Raw genomic sequence first — 17,721 nt, 5'->3', positions numbered from 1 at the left:
CCGGGCCGGGGGAGGGGGGGGCGGGGGGGAGCCGCTTCCGCCGGCGCCGCCGCTGTCACCGGGCGCTCTCGGTGGCACCGGGGCCGGTACCGGGGCCGCCTCCCGCCCCGCTCCGCCGCCGTTCGCGAAGGCAGGTGGATGCCGGGGAGCGCCGCGGCACCGGGAGCCGGCCAGGTACGGGGACGGCACCGGGACTGGGAACGGCAATGGCACCGGGACGGAGAATGGCCCCGGGAATGGCAACGGCACCGGTACCGGGAACGGCACCGGGGCGGCCCCTTCTCCCGTCCCCGCCGCTCCGGGAGCCCCGTCCCCGCCCCTCCCCAGGTGCTGCCCCGGCCCCGAGCATCCCTCCGGTAGCCCCGGGGGAGCCCCGGCACCGGGCGGTGGCCGGGAGCGGCGGCGGGCGGCGGCTGCAGCCCGGTTAGACGGCGGGGGGGGAGGGGATGGGGGGGCCCGGGGGGGCGGGCCCGGGGGGGGGGGTCCGGGGGGGCGGGATGGGATGTAGGACCGGGGTATCCCTAGGGCTGGGGGGGCTCCGTGAGGCCCCGGGTACTGGGTTGGGTTACCCCGAGCACGGGGGGCTCGGTCACACCGGGGACCCCCCCTCCCGGTGTACCCCAACCCACTCTGGGGGCTGCAGAGTCCCGAAGCCGGCCCTGCCGGGAGGGGGGAGCACCCATGGGTGCCATCCCCAGCATCCCGCAAACACCCCTGCCCACCCAAGGCACGTGGGGGGGCTGTCCCTCAGCCGCCCCCCAAATCCCATGGGGACCCCCGTTCCCGCCATTTCTCGGCCCCCCACAGCCCTCACCAGTGGGGGTCCCAGTGGGGGGGATGGGTTGACAGGTTCTCCAGCGGGGGATGGGGGAGATGGGGGGGGAAGGGGCGGCGTGGGGGGGAAGGGGCGGCATGGGGGGGTCCCACTCCCCCACCCCCTTGCTGACGGCGTCAAGTACTTTATCCAGAAAATAATTCCCAAATCTGGTGCAGGCCGTGGGGGGGAGGGGGGGAAGCACCTACCAGGGGAGGGGGAGGGTCCTGCCACCCTGGTCAGCACCCTGAGGATGGTGGGGAGGGGTGGGGTGGGGGGGGTTCCCCTGAAACCCCACAGCACGGTGCTTGGCACTGGGGAGGGTCCCCAAGGGGTTCCCCGCATCCCACCATTGGGTAGGATGGGAGTGGGGGACCCCCCGGCATCACTCAGCCCCGCTCCCCCCCATCAACTGCCGGGACCCCCCCAAGGCCCGGCACTGCCGGCAGGGGACAGCGGGCGTGGGGAGCGATGCCGGTGCCGGGGGATGGGATGCTGTGAGGTGCGATGCTGATGCCGCAGGGCGTGATGCTGATGCCATGGCCAACGGTGCCATGGCCAACGGTGTCGTGGCCAACGGTGTCATGGCCAACAATGTCATGGCCAAAGGTGCCATGGCCAACGATGTCGTGGCCAACAATGTCATGGCCAACGATGTCGTGGCCAACAATGTCATGGCCAACGGTGCCATGGCCAACGGTGCCGTGGCCAACGGTGTCATGGCCAACGATGTCGTGGCCAACGGTGTCATGGCCAACAATGTCGTGGCCAACGGTGCCATGGCCAACGATGTCGTGGCCAACAGTGCCGTGGCCGAGGATGCCATGGCTGAGGATGCCATGGCCAAGGGTGCCACGGGATGCGATGCTGTGGGGCACAATACCAGGGTTTCCTTGGCAGCCTTTGCCAGGAGGAGCCGGGGGTCCTCGAGGTGGGATCTGGGGCTGCCGGGAGCTGCCATGGGAGCTCACCCACTGGTAGGGCCCCCCCAGGACCCCCCGGCACTGGCACATGGGGGCACAGTGGGGGATGAGCCAACAGGGGGCTCCGGTTGTACCGCGGCCGTAATGAGCGTGTGAGGGCTCAAGGGACCCCCAGTCCCAGCACAGGCTGGGCTGCCGGGGGGTGCCGGGGGGGTGCTGGGGGTCTCCCCACTCTCACCCTCAGCTCTCACCCTCAGGTGCCGCAGCCCCCCGTGACGTGGCGGGGTCTCCCCAGGCCCCCCACATGGACCCCGCACCCTGAGCCCTGGCACCGGGCGGGCACATGAGGAAGAGCCGGAGCGACGTGGCCGGGCCCGAGGAGGAGGTGAGGCAGCACCGGGGGGCACCGGGGTGGGGATGGGGTCCCAATGGGAGCTTATATGGGGGGACTGGGGGGTCCCTTCCATACCCCAGCCCCGGGGACCCACAGCACAGGGTGAGGGGCTGCTGCCTGGGTGCCGTGCCGTACCGTGCCGCGCTGTGCCATGTGGTGTGAGTCTCCCTGGCCGTGCCATGCCGTGCCGTGCTGCGCCGTCCCGTGCCGTGTGAGTCTCCCTGGCCGTGCCATGCCATGCCGTGCTGTGCCGTGCCGTGCCGTGTGAGTCTCCCTGGCCGTGCCATGCCGTGCCGTGCTGCGCCGTGCGTGCCGTGTGAGTCTCCCTGGCCGTGCCATGCCGTGCCGTGCTGCGCCGTCCCGTGCCGTGTGAGTCTCCCTGGCCGTGCCATGCCATGCCGTGCTGCGCCGTGCGTGCCGTGTGAGTCTCCCTGGCCATGCCGTGCCGTGCCGTGCCATGCTGTGCCATACCACGCTGTGCCGTGCCGTGCCATGCTCTGTGATGTGGGGCTTGCTCACCATGTGGCACCATGCCGTGCTGTGCCGTGCTGTGCCGTGCCGTGCGGCGTGAGGCTCGCTCGCCACGCGGTGCCGTGCCGTACCACGCCACACCACCCCCTCTGACCTGCCCCCATCCCTTCCTCGCAGCCCCCCCCGGAGCCGCCGGCCCCCGGGTGCTGCAGCCGCTCCCCACCGTCCCCGGCAATGCTGGGTGCCGACCTGTGCCGCGGGCGCCGCCGTCTCTCCGCCAGCCTCCAGCTGCCCCCCTGGAAGCCCCCAGAGCGGCCGCGCTCGCCGGAGCCCACCGGCCTCCCACGCCCCACCACGCTGCCCCTCTGCGGCCCCCCGCGCATCGCCGTCACCCACCCCGAGCCCCCCAGGTAGGGACGGGGCTGGCGGGGCGGGGGGGGACACGACACATACACACGTGTGGCACGGGGCTGAGCCCGTCACCGTGGTGTCGGGGCTCCCGGGGGCATCGGGGGGTCCCCCTCCCCCACTCCTCCGGGCACCAATCCAGGGGGATGCGCTGGCCCCGGCTGGGGGACGATGCCAGGGACCCCCTGATGGAGCCGGGATGTGTCGCCGGGCAGGGGGTGCTGCTGGGGTGCCCGGGGTGGGGGCGGGGACGGGGGGGACAGGGTGGGGACGATGTCCTGGTTGGGGACATGGCCAGGATGGGGCCATGGTTTGGGATGCGGCCATGGCCTGGGATGGGGACAGTGCCGGGATGGGGACGATGCCGGGGACCCCCTGGGTCCAGCTCCTGGGATGGTGACATTCCCTGGGACCAGGACAGTGCCCAGGATGGGGACATTGTCCGGGAGGGGGACGATGCCAGGGGTGGGGACAATGCCCAGGTTGGCACGGCCTGGGGTAGGGACGGTGTCCAGAATGGGGTGACTGGGATGGGGACGACACCAGGGATGGGGACAACGTCCAGGCTGGGGACATGACCTGTGCTGGGGACGTAGCTGGGATGGGGACGATGCCAGGGGTGGGGACATGGCCTGGGGTGGGGACGGTGCCCGGAATGGGGCCACGGTGTGGGAGGGGGACAGTGCCAGGATGGGGATGGTGCCAGGATGGGGACAGTGCGGGGATGGGGACGCTGCCCTCAACGGGACGATGCCGGGGACCAGCCCGGTGGCCAGGCTGGGGACGGTGCCCACACGGGTGACACCGGCGCTGGCCCCACCACGGCCGTGCCACCGTCCCCCTCACCGCCACGGCGCCGCGAAGAGCGGCCGGATCCCGCGTCCCCGCTCCACCGGCCGCCACCGCGTCCCCACCTCGTCCCCACCGCGTCGGCCACCCCCCCATAAAGGCCACCAGCCCCCTCCTCAAATTCCACCCACCACTTCATTACGGCTGCCGGATCCCACCGCCGGCACCAGGCCCCGGCGCGGTGAAACGCCAAGCGATGCCGGCGGCCGCGGCGAGGCGGTGGGAGCGCGGTGACCCTGCCGGCGTTGGGGGGGGGCCGCATCCATCCCCGGTGCGGCGGCGGTGCCGGTAGCCTGCGGCGTGCCACCAGCCCTCCCTCGCTGCAATGAATCATCCGCCGAATTTTCCAGGGTATTTTCCTGCCCGGATCCCCATTTCCCATCCCGTGTCCCCAAAACTCCCAGCTGCCGGTGGCTTTACCATGGCGGGGTGGGATACTGGGGTCCCCCGCGCCCCAGCTGCTCTCTTGGGTGGGTGACATTAATGGGGGGGACATCTGGGGGGGGGGATGCGCTCAGTCTCAGCGGGATGAAGGCAGCTGCCTGCACCCCCCGATTCCAATGGGTTCTGCGGTAAAACCGGAGCCACTGGAAGTTGGGGGGGGGGTGTCACATTGGAATCCCCCACTTCATGCTGGGCTGGAGTTAGGGTGGGGGGGCGCAGCCCACCCACCGGTGATGGGGGCGGGGGGATCAGCTCTGGGGTGCTGGGTGGGAGGCATGGGGACCCCCCGGTGTCCCCTCAGGAAGGTGGGGTGCTTGCCAGGGACCCCCACCCTGACCTCGGGGGCTCTCTGGAGTGCTGTACAAAAGGGGGGGGCCCCCCATCACTGCCCTGGGGAGGGGTCTGTGCAGTGCTGGGGGGACCCCCGCCTCAGGCCTGGGGGGGCCCTGCAGCACCGTGCACAAGGGGGGGACCCCTGCCTCAGGCCTGGGGGGTCCCTGCAGCACCGTGCACAAGGGGGGACCCCCACATCAGCCCTGGGGGGGCCCCGCAGTGCCATGCACAAGGGGGGACCCCCATATCAGCCCTGGGGGGGCCCCGCAGTGCCATGCACAAGGGGGGACCCTCACCCCGACCCTGGGGGGTCTCTGCACCTCCGTGCACAAGGGGGGACCTCCACGCCAGCGCTGGGGGTGGATGGGGGGGGTCCCCCTATTGCAGCTGGTGGGGGGGTGGGGTTTCTGTAGCACTGTGCAAATGGGGGGACCCCTGCTGCCGCCCTGGGGGGGTCGATACCGTGGGTGTTGGGGGGCGGGGGGGGAGGGGTCTCTGCACTGCTGGTTTCTTCCGGGGGGATCCCCCTTGTCTGGAGGGGGGGGAAATCGCGGGGGGGGATGCCCTGGTAGGGGGGTGTCCCCCCCCATTGGGGAAAGCCCGGGGGGGCGATCCCTGGCGGGGGTCGATATTGGGGGGGGTGATCCCCGCCGGGGGGGGCGGGGAGAAATGGGGGAAGGATATCGGGGAGGGGGATCCCCGTCGGGGGGGGGGGGGATATTGGGGGGGAACCCTCGCCGGTGCGGGGGGATATAGGGGAGGGGATCCCCGCCGGGGAGGGGATATCGGGGAGAGGGGGGGATCCCCGCCGGGGGGGGTATTCGGGGGGGCGGGGGGGCGGGGTGTCCGCACCGCCTGGTACCTGCGTGGGGGGTCCCGGGGCGGAGCCGCCGCCGAGGGGGGCGGGGGCAGGTCCCGGAGCGGGGGGAGGCGCCGAGCCGGGCGCGCAGAGGCGGCGGCGGCGGCACCGGCGGAGGCACCGGCCCCGGCACCGGCGGCGGCGGCGGCAGGCGCCTCCCCCGGGGTCGTCCCAACCGGTTGCACGGGGCCATGCGGAGCCCGGGGCCGGGAAGAGCCGCCGCCGCCGCCGCCGCCGCGCATCGCTAGGGACCGGCACCGGCACCGGGTCGGACACCGGCACCGGGACCAGGAGAGGCTCCAGGACCGGCACCGGGAGCGGCACCAGCACCGGGAGCGGCTTCGGGACCGGGTCGGACACCGGGAGCGGCACCGGCACGGGGAGGGGCTCCGGGGCCGGCACCGGGACCAGGTGGACACCGGCACCGGCACCGGGAAGGGCTCCGGTACCGGCACCGCGTCGGGCATCGGAAGCAGCACCGGTACCGGCACCAGGTTGGGCACCGGGAGCGGCTCCTTTCCCGGCAGTGGGAGCATCTGGGGGTCCCCGGTTCCCCCCCCCCCGGTACGGCGGATGATGGAGCCGGTGCCGGGCTCTAGGAAAAGCCTCTCGCTGTCGCTCCCGGTGCCCCGGGAGGGCCCGAGCACCCTGAAGCCCCCCCAGCACCTCTGGCGCCAGCCCCGCACCCCCATCCGCATCTGCCACCGCGGCTTCTCCGACACCGAGCGGCCGCGGCCCCGGCCCATGGAGCGGGCGGACGCCGTCGACACCGGGGACCGGCCCGGGCTGCGGAAATCCCGCATGTCCTGGCCCTCCTCCCTCCACGGCCCCCCCGGCACCGGCAAGCGGTAGGTGACAGCGGTGGGACCCCCCCCCCGCAGCCCCCCAGCACCATCCCGGGACCGGGACGGGAGCTGGGACCCCCCCAGTGTCATCCCAGTACTGCTACCAGAGGTGGGACCCCCATCCGGCACCATCCCAGTACCGGGACGGGAGCTGGGACCCCCCCCAGTCTCATCCCAGTACTGCTACCAGAGGTGGGACCCCCCCAGCACCATCCCAGTACTGCTACCAGAGGTGGGACCCCCATCCAGCACCATCCCAGTACTGCTACCAGAGGTGGGACCCCCATCCAGCACCATCCCAGTACCAGCATTGGAGGTGGGACCCCCCCAGCACCATCCCAGTACTGGTACCAGAGGTGGGACCCCCCCAGCACCATCCCAGTACCAGCATTGGAGGTGGGACCCCCCCAGCACCATCCCAGTACTGGTACTGGAGGTGCCAGGAGGGTCCCTCCCCAGTGTCATCCCAGTACTGGTACGGGAGGTGGGACCCCCCGGCATCATCCTGGTGATGTTACCAGAGGTGGGACCCTCCCAGTACCCAGTATCACAGGTGGGACTCCCCCAGCATCATACTGGTAATGGCACCTGAGGTGGGACCCCCCCAGCACCATCCCAGTACTGGTACCAGAGGTGGGACACCCCCCCAGTGTCATCCCAGTGCCAGTACTGGAGGTGGCAGGAGGGACCCCCCACAGTGTCATCCCAGTACTGGTACCGGAGGCGGCGGGAGGGACTCCCCAGCACCATCCCAGTGCCAGTACTGGAGGCAGCGGGAGGGGCCCCCCAGCATTATCCTGGTGCTGGTACATGAGGTGGGACCCCCCCGTACCATCCCAGTACCAGTACTGGAGGCAGGACCCCCAGCACCGTCCCCATCCCAGTACCGTGGCGGTGGGAGGCAGCCGGTGGCCGTGCCGGCGCTGGGGATGGATCCGGCCCATGGGCTGTTGCGGGAGCCGGCGGCGGCAGCAACGGGGGCGGGGGTGGTGCCACGTCCTTCGGGACCCCCGGCCTGGCCAGACCCTTCCTGGGGTCCCCCACCGGGGACGGTGATGGGGTCACCAGCACCGGCACAGCCGCAGTCCCAGCTCTGCCCCCCACCCACACCCATGAGCACCCCATGGGTGCTGGTCCTGGCGGGGTTTGGGGGGTGTCAGGGACCCCCCCAAGACCTGCCCGAGGGCACCCCCATCCCGGCAGCCGCAGTTTTGGGGTGTCCCCCTCACGCTGCCGGCTCTGTTGGGGTGAACCCGCTCCTGGGGGGGGGGACACGACAAGCAGGGCCGGCCACGGCACGGCCACCGGCAGGACCCTCGGGTGCTGGTGGAGGGGTTCCCATCCCGACGCCGGGGTCGGGGGCCGCCAGGATCCGGCCACCGCGCCGGTACTGGGGAGATGTGCCAGATCGGGAGACGCCTGATATGGGGGGACAGATGCAGCCCTCCCCCAAAGGAGGGGGGGGAGACCTCCAGCAGCCCCCCCGGCTCCATCTGGCACCGGCGCCGGCTCTGCTTGTTCCCAGTCGGGAAGTTTTTTGGGGAAAACAACTTGGGAACGCGCCGACGGGTGGTTGCGCCGCGACGGCAGCATGTGCCGGGCACCGCGTCCTTCCGGCAGAGCCGAGGGGGCAGCGGCACCTCCGGCTTCATTAGGGGAGCTAATTTATGCGCAGGAGGCTCGGCAGATGGTCGGGACGCGGTGGGTTTACTTCCTTCCTCCTCCTCCTCTTCCTCCCTACCCGACAGTGTTCCCCTCCTCCCCGCCCGGAGACGGCTGTTGGCCGGCGAGCGGCTGGGGAGGGCGATGGGGCGCGGGCAGGGCCGGCATCCCCCCGGTGGAACCGGATTTGGGGGGGGGGTGGGGGGGTGGGGGCCGAACCCCCACGGCCAAATCCAGGGGGTTGCGATGCCGGAACCCGCCGCGGCGGTGCCGCGTTAAAACCCCATTGGTGAGACCTGGCGGATGGGCGACACCCCCCCACCTCCAAACCCGCCCCCCCCCCATCCCGGCATCCCCATCCCGCTGCCAGCACCGGCACGGTTCAACCAGGAAGAACTGGCTCAACCGTCGTTTACAGGTTTCTCACTTCCTGGAGCAATTAGTGTAATTAAGCAAAAACGAAGGTGAAACCCCAAGCTGGGATTTCACCGGGGCAGAGGCGGACGGCCAGAGCCTGGCTCGCCGCGGTAGTGCCAGGATCCGGCCGGTCGCCGCTGGCTCCCGGAGACTTTTCCCGGGTTCCCGCAGCCCTCGCCCTAATTAATTCCTCCTGTTTTAATTCCTTTCCTTTTCAAAAGGGAAAAAAAAATAATAATGAAATCGAGGCCAAGCTTGCGCCGCCGGCGGGTCGCGGTGATGGCGGCGGTGCCGCGCGCCGCCCATCGCAGCCCCTCCGGCGTTTATGATGTGCCGTAATCTTTTTCGAGGGGGATGAGTCACCTGCGGCCATTAAAAGTGATTCACGTTTGTCTCCGGCTCCCGGAGCAGATCCCGGTCGGGAGGAAATCCCGCGCCAGCAGGCGAACCGCGCGCGTCGGCTGCCAGGAATAGCAGGGGCGGCCCTTCTCGCCGCCCCCGGGGCCGACCGGGAGCGCCGGCTGTGCGGCACGGCACGGCACAGCACGGCTCGGTACGGCACGGCACAGCGGCACCAGGCTCGGGTCCCTCTGCACGGGGGATGCTGGCAGCTCCTGAGCGTGGGGATGTCCCGGTGCTGGTCCTCGTCCCTGTCTCCTCCCTGGGTCTCCAGCTCTTCCTCACCTCTGTCTCCATCCCGACTCCAAGTCCATCCTCATCCCATCCCATCTGTTCCCATCCCAACTCCTTCCAAAGCCCGTAATCATCCTTATCCTCAACCTTTTCCCAGGCTGATGCCCATCCCCATTCCCATCCCCATCCCCATCCCCATCCCCATCCCCATCCCCATCCCCATCCCCATCCCATCCTATCCCCATCCCCATCCCCATCCCCATCCCCATCCCCATCCCATCCCCATCCCCATCCCATCCCCATCCCATCCCCATCCCATCCCCATCCCCATTCCCATCCCCATCCCCATCCCCATCCCATCCCATCCCCATCCCCATCCCATCCCCATCCCCATCCCATCCCCATCCCATCCCCATCCCATCCCCATCCCCATCCCATCCCCATCCCCATCCCCATCCCCATCCCCATCCCATCCCCATCCCCATCCCCATTCCCATCCCCATCCCATCCCCATCCCCATCCCCATCCCATCCCATCCCCATCCCCATCCCATCCCCATCCCATCCCCATCCCCATCCCCATTCCCATCCCCATCCCATCCCCATCCCATCCCCATCCCCATCCCCATCCCCATCCCCATCCCATCCCCATCCCCATCCCATCCCCATCCCATCCCCATCCCCATCCCCATCCCCATCCCCATCCCATCCCCATCCCCATCCCCATCCCATCCCCATCCCCATCCCCATCCCCATCCCCATCCCCATCCCCATCCCATCCCCATCCCATCCCCATCCCCATCCCCATCCCCATCCCCATCCCCATCCCCATCCCCATCCCCATCCCATCCCCATCCCATCCCCATCCCCATCCCCATCCCCATCCCCATCCCCTCCCCATCCCCATCCCCATCCCCATCCCCATCCCCATCCCCATCCCCATCCCATCCCCATCCCATCCCCATCCCCATCCCCATCCCCATCCCCATCCCCATCCCCATCCCCATCCCCATCCCCATCCCCATCCCCATCCCCATCCCATCCCCATCCCCATCCCCATCCCCATCCCCATCCCCATCCCCATCCCCATCCCCATCCCCATCCCCATCCCCATCCCATCCCCATCCCATCCCCATCCCCATCCCCATCCCATCCCCATCCCCATCCCCATCCCCATCCCCATCCCCATCCCATCCCATCCCCATCCCCATCCCCATCCCCATCCCCATCCCCATCCCCATCCCCATCCCCATCCCCATCCCCATCCCCATCCCATCCCCATCCCCATCCCCATCCCCATCCCCATCCCATCCCCATCCCCATCCCCATCCCCATCCCCATCCCATCCCCATCCCATCCCCATCCCCATCCCATCCCCACCCCCATCCCCATCCCATCCCCACCCCCATCCCCATCCCATCCCCATCCCCATCCCATCCCCATCCCATCCCATCCCCATCCCATCCCCATCCCCATCCCATCCCCACCCCCATCCCCATCCCATCCCCATCCCCATCCCCATCCCCATCCCCATCCCCATCCCCATCCCCATCCCCATCCCCATCCCCATCCCATCCCCATCCCATCCCATCCCATCCCATCCCCATCCCCATCCCATCCCATCCCCATCCCATCCCCATCCCCATCCCCATCCCATCCCCATCCCATCCCATCCCATCCCCATCCCATCCCCATCCCATCCCATCCCATCCCATCCCCATCCCCATCCCATCCCATCCCCATCCCATCCCCATCCCCATCCCCATCCCCATCCCATCCCCATCCCATCCCATCCCATCCCATCCCATCCCCATCCCCATCCCATCCCATCCCCATCCCATCCCCATCCCCATCCCCATCCCCATCCCATCCCCATCCCATCCCATCCCATCCCCATCCCCATCCCCATCCCATCCCCATCCCCATCCCCATCCCCATCCCCATCCCCATTCCCATCCCCATCCCCATCCCCATCCCCATCCCATCCCATCCCCATCCCCATCCCCATCCCATCCCCATCCCATCCCATCCCATCCCATCCCCATCCCCATCCCATCCCATCCCCATCCCATCCCCATCCCCATCCCCATCCCCATCCCATCCCCATCCCATCCCATCCCATCCCCATCCCCATCCCCATCCCATCCCCATCCCCATCCCCATTCCCATCCCCATCCCCATCCCCATCCCCATCCCCATCCCCATCCCCATCCCATCCCCATCCCCATCCCATCCCCATCCCCATCCCCATCCCCATCCCATCCCCATCCCATCCCCATCCCCATCCCCATCCCCATCCCCATCCCCATCCCCATCCCATCCCCATCCCCATTCCCATCCCCATCCCATCCCCATCCCATCCCATCCCCATCCCATCCCATCCCCATCCCATCCCCATTCCCATCCCCATCCCATCCCCATCCCCATCCCCATCCCATCCCCATCCCATCCCATCCCCATCCCATCCCCATCCCCATCCCATCCCCATCCCCATCCCCATCCCATCCCCACCCCCATCCCCATCCCATCCCCATCCCCATCCCCATCCCATCCCCATCCCCATCCCATCCCCATCCCATCCCCATCCCCATCCCCATCCCATCCCCATCCCATCCCCATCCCATCCCATCCCCATCCCCATCCCATCCCCACCCCCATCCCCATCCCATCCCCATCCCCATCCCCATCCCCATCCCCATCCCCATCCCATCCCATCCCCATCCCATCCCCATCCCATCCCCATCCCCATCCCCATCCCCATCCCCATCCCATCCCCATCCCCACCCCATCCCCATCCCCATCCCCATCCCCATCCCCATCCCATCCCCACCCCCATCCCCACCCCCATCCCCATCCCATCCCATCCCCATCCCATCCCCATCCCATCCCCATCCCCATCCCATCCCCATCCCATCCCCATCCCATCCCCACCCCCATCCCCATCCCCATCCCCATCCCATCCCATCCCCATCCCATCCCCATCCCATCCCCATCCCCATCCCCATCCCCATCCCCATCCCCATCCCATCCCCACCCCCATCCCCATCCCCATCCCCATCCCATCCCATCCCCATCCCATCCCCATCCCATCCCCATCCCCATCCCCATCCCCATCCCCATCCCCATCCCCATCCCCATCCCATCCCATCCCCATCCCATCCCCATCCCATCCCATCCCATCCCCATCCCATCCCATCCCCATCCCCATCCCCATCCCATCCCATCCCATCCCATCCCCATCCCCATCCCATCCCATCCCCATCCCCATCCCCATCCCATCCCATCCCCATCCCATCCCCATCCCATCCCATCCCATCCCCATCCCCATCCCCATCCCATCCCATCCCCATCCCCATCCCCATCCCCATCCCCATCCCCATCCCCATCCCCATCCCCATCCCCATCCCATCCCCATCCCCACCCCATCCCCATCCCCATCCCCATCCCCATCCCCATCCCATCCCCACCCCCATCCCCATCCCCATCCCCATCCCATCCCCATCCCCATCCCATCCCCATCCCCATCCCCATCCCCATCCCATCCCCATCCCCATCCCATCCCCATCCCCATCCCCATCCCCATCCCCATCCCCATCCCCACCCCATCCCCATCCCCATCCCCATCCCCATCCCCATCCCCGTCCCCATCCCATCCCATCCCCATCCCATCCCCATCCCCATCCCCATCCCCATCCCATCCCCATCCCCATCCCCATCCCCATCCCATCCCATCCCCATCCCCATCCCCATCCCATCCCCATCCCCATCCCCATCCCCGTCCCCATCCCATCCCATCCCCATCCCCATCCCCATCCCATCCCATCCCCATCCCCATCCCATCCCCATCCCCATCCCCATCTGGGGGGGGTCCCCCGTCCCCCCCCCCCTTCTGAGCCGTGCAATAAATCCCAATAAAATCCCCCAAAAAGCTCATTTCTCCCCAGAGCCGGTTACTAAATTTCCCGGGTGTGATTCACCCCCTGCCGCCCCCCCCGCTTGTACGTGGCATGGTGGGGCCCCCCCTTCCCCCCCACCGCGTGGTACACCCCCCCCCATATGTGGAAATACGGGGGGGCCACACGGCCCCCCCCAAACCCCCCCGAACAGGTCACAGAGTTGGGGTCTCTTTGGGGAAGTGGGGGGCCCCCCCCGCCGCTCGTCCCCAGGGCGGCTCGTTAGAGGAAGCCGGTAGAGGAAGAGGGGGGGCCCCGTGTCGTGTCCCCCCCGCACACCCATGGAGCCGTGGGGCACCCAAGGGGCCAGCGCTGGGAGCCCCCCCCGGGGGGCCGAGCGGGGCGGGCTGGCCGTAAGGTAAGGGGGGGCAGGAGGGGGCACCCCGAGCCCAGGGCAGGGGGACAGGGCCCCCCCCCATACCCAGTTTTTTGGGGGGAGACAAGGCCCCCCCCCATGCCCACCCTGGGGGGGATGAGGACCCCTCCCAGCACCCAGGAGGAGAAACACCCCCCCCATTGTGGTGGGACAGGCCCCCCCAATGTTTTGGGGGATAGGGGTCTCCCCCAACACCATGTTTAACGGGGGGCTCATAAAGAGCCCCCCCACCCCAAAACAGCGGACTTTGGGTGCCCCCCGGTTGCGTGGGGACCCCTCAAATGCAGCGGGGGGGGCTGGGGGGGGCAGGACGCCTGGGTTCCTTCCTCGGCCCAGGGGGAAGTGGGTGACAGTTGGAGGGGGGAGGGGATGATGGGGAGCCCCCCCACCCCCATCCCCTCCACAGGTCCTCACCCCCCACGGGGGGGTCCCAAAAAGGGGGGAGGGGGGGGCTGGCCGTGACACTGGGGGTGCCCGGCATTGGGGGTCCCAGCTGGGATGCGTGGGGCTGGGGGGGTGGTACTGGGGGGGGCGGTGCCACGGTCCCTGGGGACCCCAGTGCTGGGGAGGCCCGGTTTGGGGGGGGTCATGGGGGTCCTGGTATGGGGGAGGCTTGTTATTGGGGGGTCCCAGTGATGGGGGGGTCCTGAGGCACAAGGGTCCTGGGGGTCCTGGTGTGGCGGGGTCCTGGTATTGGGGGGTCCCAGGACATGAGGCTCCCGGGGGTCCCAGTTCAGGGGGGTCCTGGTATGGGGGGGTCCCAGAAGCTCCTGGGGGGTTGTAGTGCTGGGGACCTCCCAGTATCGGGGGGGGTCCCGGGACACAAAGGTCCTGGGGGTCCTGATACTGGGGGCATCCAAGTATTGGGGAGGGGGTCCTGGTATTGGTGGGGTGCCAGGACATGAGGGTCCCGGGGGTCCTGATACTGAGGGGGTCCCAGTATTGGGGGTCCCAGGGCACAGGGCTCCCAGTGGTCGCAGTACTGGGGGGGTCCTGGTATTGGGGGGTCCCGGTGCTGGGGGGGTGTCAGGACATGAAGCTTCCAGAGGTGCTGGTATTGGGGGGTTGTGGTACTGGGGGGCCCCAGGGCACAAGGCTCTGGGGGGTCCCAGTGCTGGGGGGTCCTGGTACTGGGGGGTCCCAGTATGGGGGGGTGCCAGGACATGAGGCTCCTGGGAGTCCTGGTACTGGGGGGTCCCGGGGCACAAGGCTTTGGGGGGTCCCAGTGCTGGGGGGTCCTGGTACTGGGGGGTCCCAGTATGGGGGGGTGCCAAGACATGAGGCTCCTGGGAATCCTGGTACTGGGGGGTCCCGGGGCACAAGGCTTTGGGGGGTCCCAGTGTCGGGGGGGTCCCAGTATCGGGGGGTCCTGCCTGCTGTGGTCCAGTGCATGGGGTGGACGCCGGGTGCTGCCCCCACCCATGGCTGCTGCGCCCACTGGGCACCCGGTGGCGTCACAGTGCTCCGGTGGGGGCCAGCGCCGGGTGACGCCGGCGCCGTGTCGCGACAGGGTCGGCAGCGGCTTCAGCCCCGCGGCGAAAGGTGGCTGCGGAACCACGAGACAACGGGTCAGAGGGAGCACCGGGGCCCGGAGCGGTGACGTCACGGTGACGTCACGGTGACTCGGTGACACGGTGTCCACGTGAGCGGTGACACCGGTGCGTGCAGTGGTACCAGCGTGCCTGGTGGTACTGGTGTTCGTGGTGACACCGGTGCCCGCGGTGACGCCGGTACGTGTGGTGGCCCTGGTGCTCGTGGTGACACCGGTGCCCGCGGTGACGCCGGTACGTGTGGTGGCCCTGGTGCTCACGGTGACACCGGTGCCCGCGGTGACGCCGGTACGTGTGGTGGCCCTGGTGCTCACGGTGACACCGGTGCCCGCGGTGACGCCGGTACGTGTGGTGGCCCTGGTGCTCGTGGTGACACCGGTGCCCGCGGTGACGCCGGTACGTGTGGTGGCCCTGGTGTTGGTGGTGACACCGGTGCCCGCGGTGACGCCGGTACGTGTGGTGGCCCTGGTGCTCGTGGTGACACCGGTGCCCGCGGTGACGCCGGTACGTGTGGTGGCCCTGGTGCTCACGGTGACACCGGTGCCCGCGGTGACGCCGGTACGTGTGGTGGCCCTGGTGCTCGTGGTGACACCGGTGCCCGCGGTGACGCCGGTACGTGTGGTGGCCCTGGTGCTCACAGTGACACCGGTGCCCGCGGTGACGCCGGTACGTGTGGTGGCCCTGGTGCTCACGGTGACACCGGTGCCCGCGGTGACGCCGGTACGTGTGGTGGCCCTGGTGTTTGTGGTGACACCGGTGCCCGCGGTGACGCCGGTACGTGTGGTGGCCCTGGTGCTCACGGTGACACCGGTGCCCACGGTGACGCCGGTACATGTGGTGGCCCTGGTGCTCACGGTGACACCGGTGCCCGCGGTGACGCCGGTACGTGTGGTGGCCCTGGTGCTCGTGGTGACACCGGTGCCCGCGGTGACGCCGGTACGTGTGGTGGCCCTGGTGTTTGTGGTGACACCGGTGCCCGCGGTGACGCCGGTACGTGTGGTGGCCCTGGTGCTCACGGTGACACCGGTTCCCGCGGTGACGCCGGTACGTGTGGTGGCCCTGGTGCTCACGGTGACACCGGTGCCCGCGGTGACGCCGGTACGTGTGGTGGCCCTGGTGTTCGTGGTGACACCGGTGCCCGCGGTGACGCCGGTACGTGTGGTGGCCCTGGTGCTCACGGTGACACCGGTTCCCGCGGTGACGCCGGTACGTGTGGTGGCCCTGGTGCTCACGGTGACACCGGTGCCCGCGGTGACGCCGGTACGTGTGGTGGCCCTGGTGTTCGTGGTGACACCGGTGCCCGCGGTGACGCCGGTACGTGTGGTGGCCCTGGTGCTCACGGTGACACCGGTGCCCGCGGTGACGCCGGTACGTGTGGTGGCCCTGGTGCTCACGGTGACACCGGTGCCCGCGGTGACGCCGGTACGTGTGGTGGCCCTGGTGCTCACGGTGACACCGGTGCCCGCGGTGACGCCGGTACGTGTGCTGGCCCTGGTGCTCACGGTGACACCGGTGCCCGCGGTGACGCCGGTACGTGTGGTGGCCCTGGTGCTCACGGTGACACCGGTGCCCGCGGTGACGCCGGTACGTGTGGTGGCCCTGGTGCTCACGGTGACACCGGTGCCCGCGGTGACGCCGGTACGTGTGGTGGCCCTGGTGTTTGTGGTGACACCGGTGCCCGCGGTGACGCCGGTACGTGTGGTGGCCCTGGTGCTCACGGTGACACCGGTGCCCACGGTGACGCCGGTACATGTGGTGGCCCTGGTGCTCACGGTGACACCGGTGCCCGCGGTGACGCCGGTACGTGTGGTGGCCCTGGTGCTCGTGGTGACACCGGTGCCCGCGGTGACGCCGGTACGTGTGGTGGCCCTGGTGTTTGTGGTGACACCGGTGCCCGCGGTGACGCCGGTACGTGTGGTGGCCCTGGTGCTCACGGTGACACCGGTTCCCGCGGTGACGCCGGTACGTGTGGTGGCCCTGGTGCTCACGGTGACACCGGTGCCCGCGGTGACGCCGGTACGTGTGGTGGCCCTGGTGTTCGTGGTGACACCGGTGCCCGCGGTGACGCCGGTACGTGTGGTGGCCCTGGTGCTCACGGTGACACCGGTGCCCGCGGTGACGCCGGTACGTGTGGTGGCCCTGGTGCTCACGGTGACACCGGTGCCCGCGGTGACGCCGGTACGTGTGGTGGCCCTGGTGCTCACGGTGACACCGGTGCCCGCGGTGACGCCGGTACGTGTGGTGGCCCTGGTGCTCACGGTGACACCGGTGCCCGCGGTGACGCCGGTACGTGTGGTGGCCCTGGTGCTCACGGTGACACCGGTGCCCGCGGTGACGCCGGTACGTGTGGTGGCCCTGGTGCTCACGGTGACACCGGTGCCCGCGGTGACGCCGGTACGTGTGGTGGCCCTGGTGTTTGTGGTGACACCGGTGCCCACGGTGACGCCGGTACGTGTGGTGGCCCTGGTGCTCACGGTGACACCGGTGCCCGCGGTGACGCCGGTACGTGTGGTGGCCCTGGTGTTCGTGGTGACACCGGTGCCCGCGGTGACGCCGGTACGTGTGGTGGCCCTGGTGCTCACGGTGACACCGGTGCCCGCGGTGACGCCGGTACGTGTGGTGGCCCTGGTGCTCACGGTGACACCGGTGCCCGCGGTGACGCCGGTACGTGTGGTGGCCCTGGTGCTCACGGTGACACCGGTGCCCGCGGTGACGCCGGTACGTGTGGTGGCCCTGGTGCTCACGGTGACACCGGTGCCCGCGGTGACGCCGGTACGTGTGGTGGCCCTGG

Source organism: Phalacrocorax carbo, chromosome 30 (assembly GCF_963921805.1).
Source record: "Phalacrocorax carbo chromosome 30, bPhaCar2.1, whole genome shotgun sequence".
Lineage (NCBI taxonomy): Eukaryota > Metazoa > Chordata > Aves > Suliformes > Phalacrocoracidae > Phalacrocorax > Phalacrocorax carbo.
Note: the sequence above shows the minus strand (reverse complement) of the source record.